We start from the raw sequence: 23,915 nt of genomic DNA on the forward strand, positions 1-23,915 counted from the left end.
GTAATTTGTTTCTTCTTTGGGTTTTTTGGTAATTTACAATCTTTGGCTAAGTGTCCTAGCTTTCCACAATTATAGCAAGTACATTCTGTTAGTTTTTTTCTTTTTCCTATATGGTTTTTTATGTTTATAATTTTTTACATAATATCTTCTTCTTGGTTTCCTATATTTATACTTTGAATATTTTGATTTAAATTTCTTTTTCTTTCCTTCTTTTTTGTAATATTTATCTGTGCAGCCAAATTGGGGTGCTATTCTACTTTTGCAACATGCCAAATTTTTTACTAATATTTTTTCCATTTTCATGTTTTCTTTATATTTTTCACATAATTCTATAAACCAGTTTTGTAGAAATTTTATCCTTACTCCTAATGTATCTGCTAGTCCTGCTTCGTTCCAACTTTTTATTATTTTTGAGCTAAAGGGTTCTGGTAATTTTGTAAAATATAATTTTCTTATCTCTTTACTTTCATCTGGACTATATGTTCCTTTATAATAATAGTCTCTAAATGCACAAGTATATTCATCTATATAACACATATTACATATTGCTAATTTTGTCATTAAATTTCTATTTGTAATTTTTTCTTTATTTTGTTCTTCTACTTCTGTTGTCATACTACTAAATTCATTTCTTATTGCTATTTCATATTTATTTAATATATCTGTAACTGTTGTTGTAGTTGTACCGTCAAGTTTTTTATTACTCCTTAATGTGTCTAAGCTTTCACTTGATAAATTTTGTAACCATAATTTTACAGTTCCTATTAATGTTCTTTCTATATATCCCGGTGTTTCCGTTATTGTTATTTTATTATCTATTAGTTGTTTTGAGATATATCCTATCCATAATTGTATTGTTTTATTTATATCTGCTACACAATCCAGATCTAAAAAATTATATTGTTCAGTTATCTGTCTTGGTGCCCATTTCTTATTTAACCTTTTATCCCATAATGTTTTGTTTCTGTCATATGCATCATAACTTACTCTGTAATAGGTTGGGTTTAATTGTTTTGGATTTTTTATTCCTGATATGCTTGGTTTATCTTCGTTCATATCTCCTGTATTTATTTCTGGGTTTATTTTTATCTTTTCTGTTTTTTCTATAAGTTCTGTGTATGTTTCACTTGTTTCTGAATAGTTTTCTCCTAGTTCTGTGTCTTTATCACTTTGGTCATTTATTTCGTTTATACTTATTTTTGATGGACTCTCCTGTACTTCTTCTAACTGTAATTTGAATCTTTCTATTTCATTTGTTAGTTTTAGTTCTTCTTCTTCTTCTTTACGTTTTTCCTTTTCTTTTAGTTTATTTGCATACATTTGTTTTAGCATTTCTAATTCTTTTTCTAATTCTGTTATTTTAGTGTTTTTTACTTCCTCTACCTGTTGTATTTTTTCTTTAGCTTGCTGTTGTATTTCTTTACTCTCGTTTTCTATCTATTTCTTCATTTTCTTTTGTTATTCTAACCATGGCGGTTAAACTATCCTCTAGTTTTACAGTTTCTTTTTCTAACATTAAGTTTAGGTTATTTCCTATTTTTTTATATCTTCTTCCTAAGTTAGAAAATATTATTGTTATTTTTAATCCTTCTGGATTCTCATATGTTTTCTCTTCTAATGCGAATTCTTCTTTATTCATCTTTTATCCTTTAGATAACAAACATATTTATATTCTGTTTTAGATATTATATCGATTAATTTGGACAGCCTAGCTTTGTTTATTTTTGTGATACTTAAGTATTCATATTCTATATATAGTTTCTTTAGTTTCTTCCTAATTTTCTGCGATTTCTTAGTTGTTTCACTTTTTTGCCGGTTTGTAACATTAATTTCAGTGTTATTTTTCATGATTTGTTTCTTAAAATAAATGTTTATTTTTCATAGTTCTGATACCAATTTGGGGGGGGGGGTTGTTTGAGTTCATCTTATTTTTCATAGGATCTTTTTCATGTAGTTGTGGAATTAAATGCTTTTTCATGATTATCTGTAGCTAACGAAATTAACCTTGAAATTTCTTTTATATTTTCAAGTGTGTATTCTAAGTATTTAATATCTTTAGTTTTTTGATATTCTTCTATATTTTTTTCTAATATTATTTTGGACATATTTATATGTTTTCGAATTTCTAACCAGTACTTAAAATAGGAGGACTCGGGACGCCTTGACTATGGCGGTGGATTCACATGGCAAGGCTTTGAGGGATATTTCCAAGGAGCACAAGAAGATGAGGAAGTCAAGGGCGTATAAGGAGTTGGTGAGAGTGCTACGGATTGATGTGGACAAGCTATTGGCAGACTAGATGCCTTTAGACTTGTTATTCGGGGATCCAGCCTCAGCAGCAGCACCAGTGCCACAGCCACAGCAGGAGCAGGCACCCAAGCCCCCAAGAAAGAAGAGGAAGCTCCCCAGTTCAGTTGGTGCAGTTATTGAGCTACCAGACCCACAGGAGACCCCCTCCAGTGATGCACCTATCAGTCAGCCGGTTCAGGAGCAGGCCCTTGTCCCAGCAGTTGAGCAGCAGGTAGATCGGGAACCAGTCTGAGGTTCCCGTACATACAGAGGACTTGGGGACCAATGATGATCCCATGCAGATGGACCAGACCTAGGGAGATCCTATATCATTTCTTTTGCTTTGATATTTATTTGATAGTTGGCATTGAGGACAACGCCAACTTTTATTCGTGGGGGTGCACCCTAATTTTTTCTGGATAACTGTATATATATAGATTCTTAGTTTATTTTTATTGATTTTGTGTTTTTTTTACTTTGGGCTATATATAACTTTACATTTCTGTATATATTCATCCCCCGTTGTATATTCTACTCCCCTATTGTACATATTCATTCTATTTTCTATTTTCGCAAAATTTTCATTTTTAGCTTTGTAGTTAGGCTCATAGCCGCTTGTTTTGATTTTGGCGTTTCCAATAAGCCCTTGGTTTTCTTAATGTCACGGTTCTTTCCAAGGGTGGAGTATTGTGCGAACCGGGTGGCTCTTCCCAATGATAGATGGTGTGACAACCTTCTTAAGGGTTTGAGTCAGTCTCTTTGATTTTTCTTTTGTTTTTGATAGTGTAGTTAAAGGCACCTCAAGCAAAGCTTCACTTGGCCTAGCACATTTGCCTTTGATCCCATGGTCAAATACATAATATTGTGTTCAGGATGGTGAAAGTCGTGGCTTTGAGACTCTTGCATTGACCAAACGATCATCATGTGGTCTTTTTGGACCATTGTGTGTTTAAATTATAACTAAGGTCGTTGTGGGCCCTCGACTCGATGTCTTTAGCAAATCCCTAGCGTGTGTGGTGAGGAATTGAAATTTGAGTCCAAGTCCCGAGCCAATGGTCTAGAACTTGCCCTGAATGTCTGTTGAGGCAAAATCCTAGGTGAAATTTGACTTGAGAAATGATTATAGGCTCTCCTTGATCCAAATACTAAGTTGAACAATTTCATAGTCTTCCAATGAAATAATCCCTAGTTAACCCTCTTGAGCCTTAAACCTTTTTCTTTCAAGAACCAATGCTACAAGCCTATACCCGTTCTAAACTATTACCCTCTCTCGGCACCCAAATCTTCCCTTGAGTAATGGCAAAAATCTAAGTTTGGGGGGACAGACAAAAAAGGAAGCAAAGAAGTAAGGTACAAAAGAAAGAAAAGAAGGCAATGAAAAAGTAAGAAAAGAAAAAGGACAAAAAGAAAGTCCCATGTGAACAAGAATAAAAAGGGATTCAAGGAAAACAAAAGTGAAAAAGTTGTGGAGAAAGTACAAAAAGGAGAAATGTTTTTGAATTGTATTAGAAAGAGTGACAATGTGTGTCTCTAACCCCTTGTGAAGAAGTGAAATCCTCAAAAAGAGCCAAGAAAATTGCGCCAAAATGTATCAAAAGAAGTGCTTAAGGGAAGATTGAACCCATGTGAATAAAAATATGTCCTACCCTTGCCTAAAAGCCTTCACAATGACTCCACAAAAGCAATATTTGATCTCAAGTTAAAGGGAGCTTACATTAGTGGATACTTACATAAGGGGCAAGCATATGGTACTTAAAGCCGGACTTGTGACCTTCCTTTTTGAGAGAGAGGAGTGAAATTTCATTTGCTTCGATTTGTGTGTCAATATTTAAAAGGTGAGGTTCGCTTAGGGAGAGTTGAGGATGTGAGAGTTTGGGTTCCAGAATGACCAAAGTAAGTGAGAAAAACTCTTTGATGAAATGTGTCAACTCTTGATGCTCTTGTGTCACACTTGATCCAAAGTTTTCAAAGATTTAAATGTGTTAATGATGCATTCGTATTGAGGGCAATTGTTAGTCCCAAATTGATGCTTGTTAAGGTTATTTTACGATAGCTGGAATTACTTGGATGTTCCTTTAAGGGGTGGGTCTTATTTTGTTTGCTTGAGGACAAACAAAGGTTTAAGTTTGGGGGAGTTGATAAGTTAGGATTTTAAAGTGTTTATGTCCCTACTTGCCTATGCTTTGAGTATAAATTGATACAAAAACAGTCCCAAAATGCTCACAAGTTGTTCTTGATTGAAGGGTTGATTGACAAAGTGACGAAATGTCAAAGTTCGGCTCAAAAAGGAGTGAAACCTGCTCAAGTAACAAAGACCAAGAGAAGTGAAGAAAAAGGGGCCTAGTGCGGACCGCATAACAATGACCGCGGCCGCACTAGGAGGTTCAGAGACTGGACATTTTCAAGCTTAGGGTCACGCGGCCGCGGTAGGATTCATGCGGCCCACGGAGAAGCTTCGCGGCCACACTCATGCTCTGTGCGGTCCGCATTCATAAGGTTCAGGAAAGGGCATTTGTCCTCACGTGGTTCGCGGTCACGTCTGCGCGGACCGCGCCAGTTGCCTTCGCGGCCGCGATACACTCCCACGCGGTCCGCATCTGCCAGTTCAAGTCATCAAACAATAGAAGCCCGAGAGCCAGTGCGGTCGCGGTCCATTTTGTGCGGCCTGCACTGACCACACAGGGGTATTTTTGTCCAGTTTTTCTAGCCTAGTATAAATAGAACATTTTACTATTTTTTTAAGAGAGCGGTCAGATCTGAGAATAGAAGAACAGCTGCGCTTGGTGTTGTAGCCATTTTTGGCAAATTTGCTTCCCATTAACATTAGATTATTGTAGTTTCTTCTTAGTAATTAATTAATATGTGTACTTCTTCATCTATTTCTTCAGTTTCTTCTTTAATTATGTGTAGCTAAACCCATTAGCTAGGGTTGTGGCTCAACCCTAGTGTGGGTAATTGATGGGTGTTGCCATCTAGGGCTAGATTGACTATGGGTGTTTTTTATTTGGGTTGATTTTATGATTTAATTTAGAATTGGTGGTTGCAAACACTGATTCAATTTTTGTGGGTTTAACTCTTCTTGAGAAAGAGAGTTTATGACCTCAAAATTGACCCAACAAAGAATTGGGATGGACTCATGAGAAATGATAGTCCAAATTAACGGGTTAAATATCGAGAGATTAATCACCCTACTTGAACCCTAGTTGCTTGGTCATATTTGCCAACCCAAGTGGTCTCGAGAGAGTCAATTGTAAAAAATCACTTTCTCTACTGAAAGGTGTGAGAGTGGGTAATATTGTGCAACCGTTATAACATAAGCCCCAAATAAGTCAATCGAACCTAAGTAACATCTACCCTTCAATTAGCCACCAAGGTAATGCCACGACCCTAGTGCTCTTCCTTCCCAATAATTGCAACTTAGCAATATTCTCCTAGCATAATCTTAGCTTTAATCCGTAGTTTTATAATAGTATATAAATAAAAAAACTCAAAAGATGCTTGAAGTGACATTAGAAGCACAACCGTAACTCTAGGCTAGACAGAAAATACAACTCCACTACTAGCTCCCTGTGGAATTCGATCCCGGACCTCTATTCAGGTAAAAGCTATTGCAATCCGCTCTTCCTACCATAGTGAAGTGTCGAGTCGGCAGCGATCATAAGGCAAAGCATTATCTAAAACAACCACTTATGGTCACAGTTCAGGTACAAGGCCTTTAGGCCATTCTATTTTTGAAGTTAGTTCATAAGAGTTGAGTCGAGGCTTATTTCATAATTTGTTTCACATTTTCTCATTCGATTCATTTCCAAACATCTTTATAGTTTATCAACAAATAGGCACATTCAATCAAGGCATTTAGTACACATAAGAGCAACTAGGAGCATTAAACAAATCAAATTCTTCTCACCCGATTAGTATACTAACCTTCATTTAAAATGTGACTCAAGGCTATACCATTTTTGTAGACAAACCACACTTAAACTTACAAAATAATATGGAATTCACTTCCAAGAGAGAAAGTTTAGCCTACATACCTCGATTGAGCTTTCCTTAAGTCTTACTACACTCCGGGACTCTTAGCAACGTCAATCTCTTAGGAACATGACAAATCGAACCACAAATTAGAGAGGTGATTATACTTCTTGCTCATTTGAGCATATTTTCAAACACTAAGTGGGCATTATGCTTTTAAAACTATTTGTGAAAGATCCTACCATCCCTCATCCCATCCTTAGCTCAAAACCTCACCAAATACATTAAGAACTCATGCATGCAAGATATCCACTCCCATCCTCATGGATTACCCTCCTAATGGTCTATCCTAGTTATATCTAGTAATTAAGAGCTTGGGTTGTAGAACCTTACCTATTAGGAAGACGACCTAGGTGCCTTTCTTGACATATCTTCAAGGTTTAAGCAAGATCTTCGGAGAAATGTTGATGAAGAACCCCTTCTCCCTCTATGACTCTCTCTCTCTCTCTCTCTAAATGCATCAAAAAATAAGCCTTGAATGAAGGGCAGTGTATAATATATCGACATGGGGTCGGGTAAGAAATTAGAAATTTGGAGCCCCGGAACAGATCTTCGATCGCATATAATTGACATGCGACCCGCAAAAGGGACCGCGATATAGCTCCCAAAACATAAACAAACTGCCCGGGTATGCGACAAGAATGCGGTCCGCATACGTGTTCTATAGTCGCATAATTCACCGGAGAACTGCTACTCGCAAAATTCCAAGGAGATTATGTGATGACTATGCAGCCCGCATATTGATTATGCAGTCGCATAATTGGCCGCATAGTTGACCTCAATATTAACCATCAAACTGCGTCACTCTGTGGTGACTATGCGGTACGCATAGCTTTTATGCGACCGCATAATGGACCGCTGAAACGCGCTCTTCCGAAAAACATTATTCTTTTACATTTTAATCTCTGGTTTTGAGCAAAAATTTTCACAAGGCCTTACATCCTCACCCACTTAACATAATTCATCCTCGAATGAGGATCATGGCTCTCCCCAAACACCCCAACAGGACTTATTTCCTTACATACCTCAAGCTCCCTAATTTCACATGCCCCTTAATTATGCATAGTGATATACTTATCAGGTGATTCTCCTGCTCTTCCCTAATCTATACATTAAACTACTTATAGTATCCTACCGAGAACTGAGAACTAACTTGTTCATATTAAAACCCCGAACAAGAATAAGCTCTAGACAGTATCAATGGAAACAACAGAACTAAATCTAGAAGCCAAAGGGTAGAAGCCATCTTTTGAGAAAAGCCTAATACATTATCGTCCTCTTTCTCTTCCACACCAGATTTATAAGCCGTTACCACCAGCTCAGTTGGTGTACCAAAACTACAAGCTTTGCCATAGCCTCAACACTACTCTTACTTTTACCAACAACATCATCAACAACAATTGACCCTCCACCTTGGCGGTGTCCCTTTATATTGGATTCGACTCTTCATTCACACCCCAAAAATTCCAAATTTGACTAACTCCCTAAATATATGAAATTTTTTCCAGAACTTCCTTTGTAACTGGGCTCATCCACCGATGAGAGACCCTAAAAAATACAGTTTAACAATACATCCATAACTGAGCAACTAGTACAATATACAAATAACACAGATTTTCCACACATCTAACATTTCATTATCAAAGACAATACCTGCACATGAGTTGCACATATTTAAGACGTCACACATAGAAAGCACCTCTCAAATCATGACCATATGATATACAATTAAGCGAATAAATATTTTCCCTTCCACGACTATCAACCTAGTTTAATCTCGGATTGCGATTAGCTACTCCCTATAAGCCGACTATCCATTGATTCCACCTTCAACAATTCTCACCGGATGATATAGCAAAGATTCCCAATTACCTTTTTAGACATAGATACATGGAACAACGGAACCATGGAGGGCAACGATACGATGGTGGGGGGACATCATACTCATAACTTGACCCATCTTTTTCAATGTTCCATAACTTCTGAAGTGCACTATACCTACTTTACCCTTAGGGACAATTCATATAGAATATTCCTAGAGGGAACCTTGAGAAAGCCTGCTTACTTTCTTTAACTCTAAATCTTTATGGCGGACACCCGAGTTGAACACTCGGCGATTTTTAATCTTTATTCTGCGAGGGGATAGAATATATACGACCATAGAGTTCCTACCCAATATGATTGACCATGGAACGATGCTACCTTTTGACATTCTTGAACCCATACCTTTAACATATTTACCACAAATAGGAATAACGAGGTTCGAGATTGGACTGGAAGTATTTCAAGAATCCATCAGTGTAGATATATTGAGCAGGGTATTTCATGAGGTTACATTTTGTTTTAGGAAACATAATACATACTACGGATTATGATGAAACGATTAATCATTGCGATGAAATAGTTGGTTTCAAATAATGAGGCATGGAGTTTAGATAGCATATCGGCAATAGAAATCATTCACAGAGGACTATTCAGGTATGTACCACCGGTCGACTCCTAGAGTGTAGGGAAGATCAATTTATCAAGAATGGGAATACTCTGGCACCTTGAATGAGATAGGGGTTTTGAAGTATGAAGTTAAACTACACTCCTAATATTAATTGACACAAGGAATCTGTGCCACAAGACCATGAGAATGAAATAGAAGTTAAACATTCGTGGGGGTACTATAATTCGAACTGCTCAACCCTTCCCGATATTTGATCCTATACGAGAGTGCTGAAGATACGACAACTTGCCTTTCGCATTAATATGATATGTGCCAAATTCAAAACATCTAATACAAACCTTTCACGATTGAATCCACATTGCTAGGACTTATTAAAAATATGGAGGGTGGTCATGTGTTGGCTAGAGAAGGAATAAACTCTTTTCTACGAGATTAACACGGTTCTGTTATCATAATTCTCCAGTTGCAATACTGGGCCACTTCACGGGAAACTTCAATACTAAGAATAAAGTGAGCTACTTATTTTGGAACGATTTAAGTGAGCACGTGTTATGCCCCGCAGTATTACGACGATGTTACGCTTCGCAGTAATAGGTTACGATGATGTTACACCTTGTAGTTTTGTACGCTAAGTTTGTCGTAAGGTAATTGACATTAGTCCAAGGAAAATATTATTTGGGTATCATAAGGATAATAAGTGATGGGTAAATTCGTGAAGGTAAGAGGGTAAGTAATATCGAAGAAATCGAATTTTTGTCGAAGTTTGGCATTTTGAGATAAAATATGACCCGAGTTAAAATGCTCGATATTTATGGACTAGTACCATGCAAGGTATCCCATAGCCATAATAGTAAGATGTATAAAGTATATTAAAAATAAGTAAAATTTTAAGTAATTTGAGGAAATTCTTAATTATTTAGGTAATTGATTAATTGTGGGGATAATTATAATTAAATGGATAAAGAACCTTTGTGGGGCTGCCACTTGGCATCAATCTAAGCCCAAGGTGTCACTAAGAGGCTTGATAAGTCATAAGGCATGAAATGCCTTATTTACACGTACAATATTATGGATAAACAACTTCAATTTTTTTGGATAAACAAGATACGTTTTTTATAAACTATAAGCATCTTTCCTATTTTGAAAGTGAAACTAAAAATCTTCCATTTACAGATTCTCTGTGGAAACAACTATATGGCCTTCCAAAAATGTACTCCAAGAAAATCACCAAAGTACAATATATTTTTCTTTTCTCTAACTATTTGACTAGAAAGCTTCAGAAACACCCATTGTTTCATGTTTGTGTACATAAAATAGAGTCTTGTAGACATATGTCATGTACGTAAAAGATTGTACAGCCCTATCAGCCTATGTTGTATTTATAAATGATTATGTTAGCCTATTAGGCCCATATGTCACATGTATATAATGATGTAATAAGAAAGGTACATTACGTTGGTACTCAGTCAAGTAAGGTACTGGGTGCCCGTCGCGGCCCATCGGTTTGGGTCGTGACAAAAGTGGTATCAGAGCAGTTCTATCCTAGGGAGTCTACAAGCCGTGTCTAGTAGAGTCTTGTTTATGGGTGTGTCGTGCACCACACTTATAAGCAGGAAGCTACAGGGCATTTAGGATTGTCACTCTTTCTTCTTACTCTAGATCGTGTGGTAGAGTTCAGTTATAAGAATTCATATTTCGGAATTCCATTTTATTCGTAATAAGACGATGCCTATGTTCAAAAAGATGATCGATAAGAGATATAGCTGTGGAAGTGTGGAATTAGAGGAACTCGACTTTGTATCATGCTTATGATAAGTAAATATGAGGCCTTCAGTAGATCATGTGAGTACTGAAAGGTGTAAGCCTCTTGATATGGAGACTTAAGGTAAGAATGTTTAACCACCTTTATGGTGAAAGAAAATGAGAGATTAAGAAGATAAATACAGGTTTCAACAAGCAAAAGAAGCAAGATGCAGAAAGGTACGAGGCACCCAATTAATGAAGGTTAACAACGTTTATAATTGATGCAGAAGAACATAAGCTTTTTAGGTTACCTTCAACAGTAACAAATGTACGTACAATCGGCCACATCTATCCCAGATATGCCCTATGTGGGTTAACAAGGGTAGTATAAGAAGATATGATGGATGAATTGATTGCGTCAGTTGACAATTCCGAAGGATAGTGCAAATGTGCTAATAGATCTCTTTATGAGACACCTAGATGGTGCACTCTAAAATAGTGCAGCCAGTTATGAGTACCACAAAGACATGCACTATAAGCCTTAACAGAATAAATATTATCTTAGTGTGGCTCGTGTCTCTAGTAAAGAGAGAACGTTAAGCAACTTGAAGAGCCATTGGATAGAGCAAAGGGAAGCTAAGAGCAAAAGAATCTCTTGTTCAAGTTTTTATAATAAAGTGATAAGCATAAATGTTAGCGGGAAATAAGAAAATAGTTAATAAAGAAATATGAGTAAGATGTGATACATGTATGACAACGGTATATCAAAAGATGACAATGTTACAAAATCTATAGTCAAGTGAAGGAAGAAACGAGAAGTGACATGCCTTAGGACAACAAAAGCGTATAGGTCATAAAGTCATATCCTCACTTCGAGAAACAAGTTCGCGACGCTAACGTGATTCAGAAGAAAAAGTTAGACCCCAGAGTAATTGAAGTCAACATGGACTGGTGGAAAAATATGAACTAAACATGAATTAGGGACTGAGTAATTTGATAGTGGTCGGCATCATAAGAACTTCATATTGCTTTTCGGCGATAATAGAATGGACCACAGAGGACGATTCATGAGAAACTCAGAGAATGGTTATTCAGGAAGACGCTTCCTTATAACAAGCAATGTGAGCAAAGTTCAGCTTAAGGGACTGTATGTGCCAGCTATACTCAATTTCACCATTGCGAGTGAGGAAATTTGTTATCCTTGGTACAGAAGGATTGCCGCAAGGCGAGTAAGGGTCATCGATGATGAGAAAAGACACCAATGATTAAGAGGTAACACATCTATAGGTAGATCCTCGTGGCTTCAACTCTTAGTACACCCCTAAAGGAGGAATATGGAGTGATGTGGAATTAAGTCAGAATTAAGTGGTTCTAGTGACTATAGAATGGTAAAGGAATAATGCGATAAATGAAAGAGGAATGAGATGGAACTTATCCAAATCTTACAAATACGCTACGATTCAAAAATATTGTGCAAGCACGACATCAAGGAAAGGAAGTAAAGGTTCCTGCCCGAGCTGTTATTAATAAATAAGGAGCCAATGCGAGACGTAAGTTAAGACAAAGGAAATAACCCAAGAATGATTACGAGGAATATTGATATGAGAACGAGCCAACAAGTAGTTAGTAATTTTTTAGGAAGATCCCAGTTATGGCTAAACAGGAGGTTATAGACGAGTCATCAGATCGTGTAAGATAAACATAGTAGAACCCAACATGGAGAGTTCAGCTTCGAAGAATATCATTATAATACTTGAGATATGTTCAAACAAAAGTCGGGATAGTTAAAGGTACCGTATAAGTGTTACGGGGATTAGAAAAAAAGTGCCACTAGAAAGGCAGTCAAAATATCAGTTCAAAAGCAACCATACAAGCACAAGGGCATGGAAGTAAGCAACTACAGATGATTAAAGGCAAGTAAGGACATCAAAAAGGTCCGTAATAAGCCCACAACTTTACGAGAGTCAAGGGTTATACCTAAGTACTACAATGAAATACTACCTGAGGAGATAAGAAAGAAGGCTTCAGCCTAAGCACAACAACCTAAAAAAAAGAAATGGTCGCGTAACAACAATCTCGCAACCACATTGTAAGCATTCCAAAGGAAAATGGCACCTACCGTGGCTAATGAATGGAAAGTAAGAATTAAAAGTAATATTCGAGATCATATGAGTTGTATAAAAACTCTAGCAAGTGTGTGCACTAAGATAAGCTAAGATAGAATGAAAGAATTATTTGATCAATTATCCAGAGTTAGTACGTTATGGATACACTCAAGATTTTGGAACATTATCCAGGCAGCATATTTGTTGACAATTATACAACCATAAAAGACTCCGGTATAAGTTAAAAGAAAGAATTAAGCTCAAGGCATAAACAAAAGATTGTATCATGGATATTCCATAACGCCCATGGAAAGCTAAGGTAATAACTGATACTATGAGCCACAGATTGGAAGACAGCTTAAGCCTACGTAAAGGCTGATCAGAAGGAAGAGGAAACTAAATAATTACATCACCCAAGTAAATTAGGAGTCTGATTATTGGATCCAGAAAAATTATAGAAGTTTTGCTTGAGAACATGATAGAATCACTCTAAATATCAGACGTTCAAGAGAAATAACACAACAACCATAATCTATAATGACTCTACAAGGAAGCTAGTTATAAGATGTACCAGCCTCATAAGAAGTCAGTACGAAGCTCCCACACGATTGTGTATGTACTATAGGTGCAAGTATTATAATAGAGCTTCAAGTTATGGACATGAATTACACCAAGATGGAAGGAAGGTCACGAAAGAGATAGAAGATACGATGCGGGATTTTAAGTAAGGTAAAGGTGAACAACGTACGAGATACTTAAACGCAGAAAGCTGTGGATAGTCCTTATTTTGGATAGAAGGATATAAGCATGTGGATCCAATAACTGGGAATGATAGCGCCATGGTCGGCGGAATGTCTTCCAGCCTTTGATTTCTAAGTACTGGGAGATCTAGTTAACAAAATAGGAAAAAGTTAGAGACAATGTGATGTCTCGCTTGACGTTCCAGAATAACATAAGAAAATCTATGGTGCAAGAAAGTTGAAGGAAAGTTCATAAACGGATATGTATAGGTCGCAAGCTAAAGTATGGTAGAGCGATAAAGTTTTAAGGAAGCATAAGTAAGGATGAGGAATGACAAATGAAAAGGTGACGAGAATGGATAAGTCAGTAGGATTAACCCCTAGTGGCAAAATATTACGTAAGAAGTTTTAAGTTATCAATGGTATATTGTAGATCAATATTGAGGAGAATTAACAATAAATGGAAAAAAGTCACAAAGTATAAGATGAGATTGGATCGTCATTCTAAAGATGAGCAGTAATGAGGAAGCATTAAAGGACTTAAATTTATACATATGAAATAATCAATGAGAGTAAGTTGGGATGTGGTAGCAGACCTCAGCAACGATAAATTAAAGTAAGAGTTATGGCAGTAAATTCATACGGATGGCTAAATGGACCTATGCGATGAGATATAGCAATATTCGTGAATTCAACAAAGTACCGAGCGAAGAACTTCAGTATACTCATATATACCCCAAAGGGACATCTTATCAAGCTCTACATATGAATCCTAGAGATTGGGCACACTTACAAAGTCAAAATTGTACAGGCTGCATGATGAAATGTAGTAACAGTTACGAGATTGGGAGGATTTCGACTACAAGTTGTGATGTGAGAAGGAGGCCTAAGGGGGGGAATGCCCTGGACTTTGGACTCATTCACAGAATAGTCGCCTAGATAGCAAGGGAAGTTCTAAAGTGTTCAGAAGATATAAGTTATGAAAATTATAAGTGCATCAGTCAACATTTGAGGACGAATGTTCCAAAGGGGGGAATAATGTTACGCCCCACAGTATTACGATGATGTTACGCTTCGCAGTAATAGGTTACGATGATGTTACACCCTGTAGTATTGTACATTAAGTTTGTCGTAAGGTAATTTCCATTAGTCCAAGGAAAAGATTATTTGGGGATAATAAGGATTATAAGTGATGAGTAAATTCGTGAAGGTAAGAGGGTAAGTAATATCGAAGAAATCGAATTTTTGTCGAAGTTTGGCATTTTGAGATAAAATACGACCCGAGTTAAAATGCTCGATATTTATGGACTAGTACCATGCAAGGTACCCCATAGCCATAATAGTAAGTTGTATAAAGTATATTAAAAATAAGTAAAATTTTAAGTAATTTGAGGAAATTCTTAATTATTTAGGTAGTTGATTAATTGTGGGGATAATTATAATTAAATGGATAAAGAATCTTTGTGGGGCTGCCACTTGGCATCAATCTAAGCCCAAGGTGGCAATAAGAGGCTTGATGAGTCATAAGGCATGAAATGCCTTATTTACACGTACAATATTATAGATAAACAACTTCAATTTTTTGGATAAACAAGATATGTTTTTTTTTAAACTATAAGCATCTTTCCTATTTTGAAAGTGAAACTAAAAATCTTCCATTTACAGATTCTCTGTGGAAACAACTATATGCCTTACAAAAATGTACTCCAAGAAAATCACCAAAGTACAATATATTTTTCTTTTTTCTAACTATTTGACTACAAAGCTTCAGAAACACCCATTGTTTCATGTTTGTGTACATAAAATAAAAAGGATACGTTCATTTCAGCAGCAAATGCACAAAATGATCAACAAGAAAAGTGAAGGTTAAGTGCATTATTCATTTCTAAAATAGGATAAGCTCTAGCACCAAACCTATAGCCAACTGTGCGTTGTTTGGGTCAATAAAGCGCAAAAAACCTACATGCCATAAATATATTGTTGGATTCAGCGGCTCAGGTCTCAATTTCTTAAGGGGTCCGGGTATGTTAAGGCTATCCCTTCTTTCTTTTAGCATGATCCATACGATATGAACGAAACGTGCAAATGCACAAATTCCATAAGTGACTCTACTCATAGAAGTAATAGAAATATCTATGTTCTTTAATTCCCATGTGTCATAATATTTTATCATCTGTTTATGGGGGTTAGAAAAATACGAAAGTTGAAAAGAGTTTACTTTATGATATTACTCAGAGGCAAAATGGTCTTATGACATTCCGAATAATTTTATTGACGTACTTTTTATTCACTGCATTCATGTGCACTGACCCGTGACCAGATGGCGTTATATACGCGTATATATGTAAATATATGTATATGGGATATGGTAAAAGGTTATGGCGTTATATACGCACCACCACCTGATCAGCTGGTATATGATGATGATGTTGCCCACAGTGGCTGAAATATGATTCAAACGGCGTTATATACGCATATATGGGTATGTATTCAAATGGCGTTATATACGCATATATATGTATGTATTCAAACGGCGTTATATACGCGTATATATGTATGTATATATATCTATATGGGATATGGGAAAGGTTATGGCGTTATATACGCACCACCACCTGATAAGCTGGTATAAGATGATGATTTTGCCCACAGTGGCTGATATGATATGATGGGATGTCCTCAGAGGCTGTTGATGTTATGAATTATATACCTATGCACGACATGGCATTCATACGCATATGCATGACGCTGAAAGTAGTTTATGATTTACAAAGTTATTCAGACGTACGGGTTGAGGCATGTATTCCATATGTCTTCCATGTCTCCTATGTATTTATTTATGTGCCTTACATACTCGGTACATTATTCGTACTGACGTCCCTTTTGCCTGGGGACGCTGCGTTTCACGCCCGCAGGTCCTGATAGACAGGTCGAGAGCCCTCCAAGTAGGCTATCAGCTCAGAGAAAGATGGTGGTGCGCTCCATTTGCTTCAGAGTTGCGTATTTGGTTAGTATGATTTAGATGTGTATTGTTTGGTATGGCGGGACTCTGTATCGACCTATATGACACTTATGTACTCTTGGAGGCTTGAAGACTTATGTCATGTATGTGAAATATTGTATGGCCCTATCGGCCTATGTTGAGTTTATAAATGATTATGTTAGCCTATTAGGCCCATATGTCACATGTATATAATGATGTAATAAGAAAGGTACATTAAGTTGGTACTCAGTCAAGTAAGGTACTGGGTGCCCATCGCGGCCCATCGGTTTGGGTCGTGACAGCACGAAAGTCATACTACAATGGGCAGAGAAATGATCTTCTTGTGGCGGATTGTGAAAATCTCAAATTTCTCAGAAACTTATACATACAAATGATCTACTTCCACTGATATGCACACATATGATAGGAGATGAGATAGTCTCTTATGTTACTAGTTAGTAATAAGTCTTTATAATAATATTGACGAAAGAGCAAGGTGATTATTTGAACCATAGAAGCCATCTACACCAGGGAGAAATGAGTGACGCAGGAGGGGTCACAACATAGGCAAATTTTATGACCGTTCATGCATAAACACAAGTGAGTAGATATTATCCATTTGAAAAAAACGACCTGTAAGAAATTTATCAGATATAGTTCATTGGCGAGGGTCTAGGAAAGCAAGTGAAAATAGTTTCCCTCGGATTCTGACTCAGATCAGTAAATCATCATAGAACTCAATTCCACAAGAGGTTGCAAGTAAGATAATTGTAATAAAGAGGCTTCACGAATAATACATCTCACTCAAAGAGTAGATACACAGAATGGACCATAAGGTCGTCCTGACTGTATCCCAAATTCCACAGTAATATAAGGATTGATATATGACAAAGTAGAGCCAGAGTCAATAAGGGATACTCATCATGAGATTGAAAAGTCAACATACTTGTAACCATACCTGAGAAATCTTCCGACCCTTGATGCCCCCTCATAGCATAGAACCTGTTAGGCCCTACCGAGCTCTGAATACCACCCCCTGACTGCTCCATATCCTGAAGGTGCTATAGATGAAGTCGTTGAAGAACTGGCTGGCTGCACCACACCCCTGCCCATGATCTGGCGAGATGAATGACAATATCGTTGTAGGTGACCTGACATACCACACCTGTAGCATACATTGGTACCATATCGACATACTCCTGGATAATATTTCCCACATTTCACACAACGGTGATGAGGTCCACTAAACTGACTTGCCCCACCTACCTGATACTCACCATTTTTGTATACATTACAAACTTCCCCTTTATCCTTCCTCCAAGCTTCCAATGCGGGAGTACCGATTCCAGTATTGGTTTGTTGTGTGGGCCCTTGGAATTTCCCTGATCTACCACCCCAAACACGTTGTTGGGCATACTCACGACACGATATTAAATGTATCTTTCCACATACTAAGTCTGGGCAGACCGCGATAGGTGTACCCAACCTAGGGCATTTATTCTTCTTGTGCCCCCTCTTTCCACAATAGTAACATATCTCAAGAGTCATCCAACATCTCCCAAGTGACGCTTCTTGCAAAATGAACAATTCGGCTCATGAGCACCAACAACCCACTTTGGTTTATTAGATGCTCTCACCACACGCTCTGGTGAACTCATGACGCATCCTCCCTATGAACTCATGTGCAATTTCCCCCAAATTCAATGGCGAGGTTATTCTTTCCTTGCTTCTTCGGACTCGTGGATTACTCATCTAGAAAATGGGCCATAATAAGGAAATTAGATCTCTATCCCGAGCTCTATAGCACGATCCAGAATATCAATGAAGGGTGGAATTTCCTAAATGTCCAAATAGCCTCCAACTTATAGATGTGGTCGACAACGCACCGATAAGAAGGACTCTACTAGACATGGCTCTGAGATATCCTAGGACACTTTAAAACCTTAGGCTCTGATACCAAGTTTGTCATGCCCCAAAATCCGTGGAACGCGACCAGCACTCAACTGAGTAAACCCGAATGAGCAAGCCTGTTAACTTTCATTCTACACAAGCTATTTCATGAATAAATAGGGAATGTTATCCCATTTATCAAAACACTAAGCAATCTTCCATTAGAAACTTTCATTTCATTTCCGTAATGACTTCATTCATAGTTTACAAAATATTACAAGTTTACAAGTATAATGAAAAACATGTTTGTCAAGTACCAACTTTTCTAGTCTAGACTCCCAACTTCAACCACCACCCACAAACAATCTACAGAGCCTCTAAATACAATAGAATAGTAATAGGGAAATGCCGACAACAAGGCTCCGGCTATACCTCAAAATGTGATGAGAAAATGAACAAAAGATACATGACAAGACCCCAGGATGGAGTGGGGCTCACCGAGACTGCTGGGAAGAGAGTATCGCTATCACTGGCTGATGTTGCTCGTTGTAGAACCACTTGTATCATTAAACAAAACAGCGCCCCCGGCAAAAGGGACGTTAGCACCGTCGAATAGCACTACTATGTAAGGAAAAAAGTCCTCTTTCAGAATAGAATAACCATACAAGCAAAGAAACATGAAACAATAAGTCGAGTCAACAACATACAAGCTTCCAATTAGCAACATGAAAGTCTTTTAGTTTACGAAAATACTATATATAAAGTTTGGTTGGGACATCATTAGCACCGATATGAGTTATACCACCGTCTTTGTTAGCACGGAGTTCGATCACGACCTGATTGGCTAGGTCGTCCCTTTAGATACATGTGCCACGATCACAATTTCCAATTTTTGATTCCCATCACAATACCACTATGTGTGCGGCATGGCGTCCGACTACGGTCAGATCAGCTAGGCTGCCTTCCCACATATGCCGTGTGGGTTGGCATTACCAATTTACAAATGTCACCAAGTTCATCCCAATTAAGGGGAATAACCATGATCCATCCCTACACCGGCACGTGTAGTTTCAGTTGTGAGCCTTATGACCCACCCTTCCTCGGTTTTGCTAATGATACTCCCAAAAATATTTTTGATTTGATTTGATATTGAACACAACTATAGTATTAATACAAGTATACAAATATAGCATAAACACAACCATTCTTACCTTAATACCTTTCACATTTTATAGTTTTTATTAATGTCCTCAATCTCACTCGATAACAGTTTTTCTTTGGCCCTTTGGGCCTATCACAAGATTCATCTTTTTCATGGCACGAAGGCTACATTTGGTTTTCCACATTTTCCATCTCCTTTATTTCCAAGGATCACCAACCAATATTAATGTACCGAATATTCAAGGAATCATATATTTTCGAGTCAATAGTAATAAAATCATCAAACACAAAGGATTCTTCCCAAAGGGAAGCATGCCAACCAGTAATTGAAATACACATTGAATTTATAAGCAAGCAATCACCTCAATTATCATTGAATTACCCCTTTTTACATCATTACAAATGCAAAATTTCAACATCGGAATGGGTAAGAACTAGCATTACATTGATGTATTTATAAGGCAAAGCATTATCTAAAACAGCCACTTATGGGCATAGTTCAGGTACAAGGCATTTACGCCATTCTATTTTTGAAGTTAGTTCATAAGAGTTAGTCGAGGATTATTTCATAATTTGTTTCACATTTTCTCATTCGATTAATTTCCAAACATCTTTACAGTTTATCAACAAATAGGCACATTCAATCAAGGCATTTAATACACATAAGAGCAACTAGGAGCATTAAAAAGATCGAATTCTTCTCACCTGATTAGTATACTAACCTTCATTTAAAATGTGACTCAAGGCTATACCATTTTGGTAGACAAACCACACTTAAGCTTACAAAACAATATGGAATTCACTTCCGAGAGAGAAAGTTTAGCCTACATACCTCGATTGAGCTTTCCTTAAGTCCTACTACATCCCAAGACTCTTAGCAACGTCAATCTCTTAGGAACATGGCAAATCGAACCACAAATTAGAGAGGTGATCATAGTTCTTGCTCATTTGAGCATATTTTCAAACACTAAGTGGGCGTTATGCTTTTAAAACTATTTGTGAATGATCCTACCATCCCTCATCCCATCCTTACCTCAAAACCTCACCAAATACTTTAAGAACTCATGCATGCAAGATATCCACTCTCATCCTTATGGATTACCCTTCTAATGGTCTATCTTAGCTATATCTAGTAATTAAGAGCTTGGGTTATAAAACCTTACCTTTTAGGAAGAAGACCTAGGTGCCTTTTTTGACATATCTTCAAGGTTTAAGGAAGATCATACGAGAAATGTTGATGAAGAACCCTGTGTCCCTCTAGGACCCTCTCCCTCTCTCTAAATGCTTCAGAAAATAGGCCTAGAATGAAGGGTAGTGTATATTATATCGACATGGGTTCGGGTAAGAAAATTAGAAATTTGGAACCCCGGAACAGATCTGCGATTGCATAATTGACATGCGGCCTGCAAAAGGGACCGTGAAATAGCTCCCAAAACATGAACAAACTGCCCGCGTATGCGATAAGAATGCGGTCCGCATACCTATTCTGCAGTCGCATAATGCACCACAGAACTGCCACTCGAAAAATTCCAAAGGAGATTATGCGATGACTATGCGTCCCGCATATTGATTATACGATCGCATAATTGGCCTCATAGTTGACCTCAAAATTAACCATCAAACTGCCTCACTCTGCGGCGACTATGCGGTCCGCATAGCTATTATGCGACCGCATTATGGACCGCAAAAATGCGCTCTTCTGAAAAACATTATTCCTTATCTTTTTAATCTCGGGTTTTGAGCAAAAATTTTCACAGGGCCTTACACGAACCCACTCGAAAGGCACACTTCTCGGTGTTGAGCTTCATGTTGTAGCTTTTGAGGATGTTGAAAGTTTCCTATGGTCCTCCGCACGCAGGGAAGCATATCATCAGTATATACCTCCATTGATTTACCTACATGATGCTCAAACATTTTATTAACTAGGCGCTTGTGTGTTGCCCCCACATTTGTTAGCCCGAAGGGCATTACATTGTAGCAATATGTACCATAATTTGTGACGAAAAAGGTTTTTTCCCTGTCCTTGGGGTTTATCTGGATTTGATTATACCCGTAATAGGCATCAAGAAAAGTGAGGGTCTCATGGCCGCCCGTAGCATAAATCAGACGATTGATATTAGGCAATGGGAAGGAATCTTTGGGGCATTCCTTATTCAAGTATTTTTAATCCACACACTTTCTTAGCTTGTTCCCCTTTTTGGGCACTACTACTACGTTGGCCGGACAATTGGGGTACTTTACCTCTCTAATGGATCCGATTTTATAAAGTTACGCTACCTCTTCTTTAATGAAGGTATGTTTTACCTCGGACTGTGATCTTCTCTTCTACTTTACGGGTTTGAATTTAGGATCAACGCTCAGCATATGGGAGGTTATTTCCGATAGGATTCCTATCATATCTTGGTGGGACCATGCGAAATAGCCGATATTGTAACTAAGAAATTGAATAAACATTGTCCTGAGTTCGGGGGTCAACCCCGTTCCCAGGTATACCTTATGATCCGGGAGGTGCTTGATTAAAATGATCTGCTCCAAATCTTCGATTGTAGATTTGGTCGCATCCAATTCTTCGGAGGTGATGAAGGTTCGTTGGGCGAAGAAATCTTCATCGTCGTCCTCGGGGTGCCTGTATGTTTCTATCCTCGTCTGAGATCGGGCACATTGGGATTGGTGCCTCGTGGTGGACCGCAAATATTTCTTTCGCTACCCGTTGTTCTCCATGTATGGTTGTGATGCCATCCCTCGTGGGAAATTTTATCACCTGATGCAAGGTTGAGGGTATTGTCCTCATGTTGTGTATCCAAGGCCTGCTGAGTAATGCATTGTACTTCATGTCATTGTCGATGACCTGGAACTCGGTGTTCTGAATCGCGTCGGATGTGTGGACCGGGAGGGTGATCTCTCTTTTCGTTACTTCACCGGTCATGTTGAAGTCATGGAGGATTTGAGGGATGGGAACAACTTGATTGAGCAGCCCCAGTTGTTCTACTACCTCTGATCTAACTATGTTGGCCGAGCTGCCTGGATCCACGAGCACGCGCTTTATCCTGGTATTGTTTAAGAGAAACGAGATCACCAGCGCATTGATATATGGTTCTATCATGCCCTCGAGGTCCTCCTCACTGAATATGAGGGTGTCTTCGGGTACGCGGTTTTGGGTCGGTCCTTCTTCCTTAAGGGACGTTCACGTTCGTTTGAACATGGGTCCTTGGGGAACGTTGGTTCCCCCAATAATTATGTGGACGTCTTGTCGGAGAACCTTCCCTTCCGCCCGGGTTCAGTTCGGTGATGTATCGACATCTAGAGCAGTCGTGTCCTTTTCTCGGTTGTTTTCAAGGTTCTGGTTTCCCATTTTGCTCACCGAGCTAGGCGCTCTATCATGAAATCTAAGATCTTGGGCAAGAAAAATCATAAAAGATAACTTGAGTTGTGTAATGAAACCAGCTAGAAGATAATCACTATTATTTTTAGCCCCACGGTGGGCACCAAACTGTTTACCGTGAAAATGGTAATAATAATTAAATTTGTAAATGGGACTGTAAAAATACGTGATCTATTTTTATGCTAGTTGTTAGAGCAGTTGATGCTAGGGGTAGCAATCAAACATAGGGGCTTGCCATCCGGGTTTCGGACTGATCTATGAAAGGCCTCGAGGTCGATACCCGGCTTGAGCTTGAGCTATCGGGGGTAACCGGGAAGGAGATAACAATTATGATATAATTAAAAGAGGCTCTTTATGGCCAATATCAAGCAATAAATAAAGAACAAGTACGAAAGCGATAAATGGAAAGATTAGCCTCGGGCGTGTAAGTTAGAGAGAAAAGAGATAGAGAGATATATTATTGATCTTGTGTAGAATGGTTGGAGTTACAGCAGTCGAGAGTTACAAAGTGATGGGGATCCCTTTTATATAGGAGGGGAATCCCGTTATAGTACAAAATGCTTAACTGTAAAGGCATGGAGAGGAGACAGTTGGACGTGACATCTTAAGATAGGCCCCAGATAGATCAGCTTTATCAGATTAAGCCGTGTGCCTTGGAATTCCCCCTCGCATACTATAGCCGTTAGAACGCAATGCCCTCTGGGGCTAGTACCTGATGACCTCCAAGGGTGAGTCTCACCCTCGGCTTCGATCCTTGCAGAGCATGACCACGAGATGACTTAATGACAGGGAAATTGGGCCCCCGGATTCATCGCATACAAGGTGAATAATGGCTTGTTTTCTTAGAAAGTTACTTTCCTTTTAACGCACTAACTCCGCCGCCGCAGGTGTTGGAGGGTTTTCCGAGATGAGTTCGTGTACCCTCGAGGAAGAGGAAAAACTGCCAACCTCGGGATTGGGGATTGATAACAAACAGAAGGAAACCTCGAAGGGCGAGGGCGCTTGCAGTGAAGCAAGCCCCGCTCGGAAGGTCAAAAGAGACATGCTGGTTGATCATGTTTCCTCTGAGTCCTCCATTTTTGGAAAGATAGTTTCTTTCTTGTCGCCGTCTTCCATTCCCATCGAAGGTACTTCGAGG

The sequence above is a fragment of the Nicotiana tabacum genome, chromosome 1, assembly GCF_000715075.1.
Source record: "Nicotiana tabacum cultivar K326 chromosome 1, ASM71507v2, whole genome shotgun sequence".
NCBI lineage: Eukaryota > Viridiplantae > Streptophyta > Magnoliopsida > Solanales > Solanaceae > Nicotiana > Nicotiana tabacum.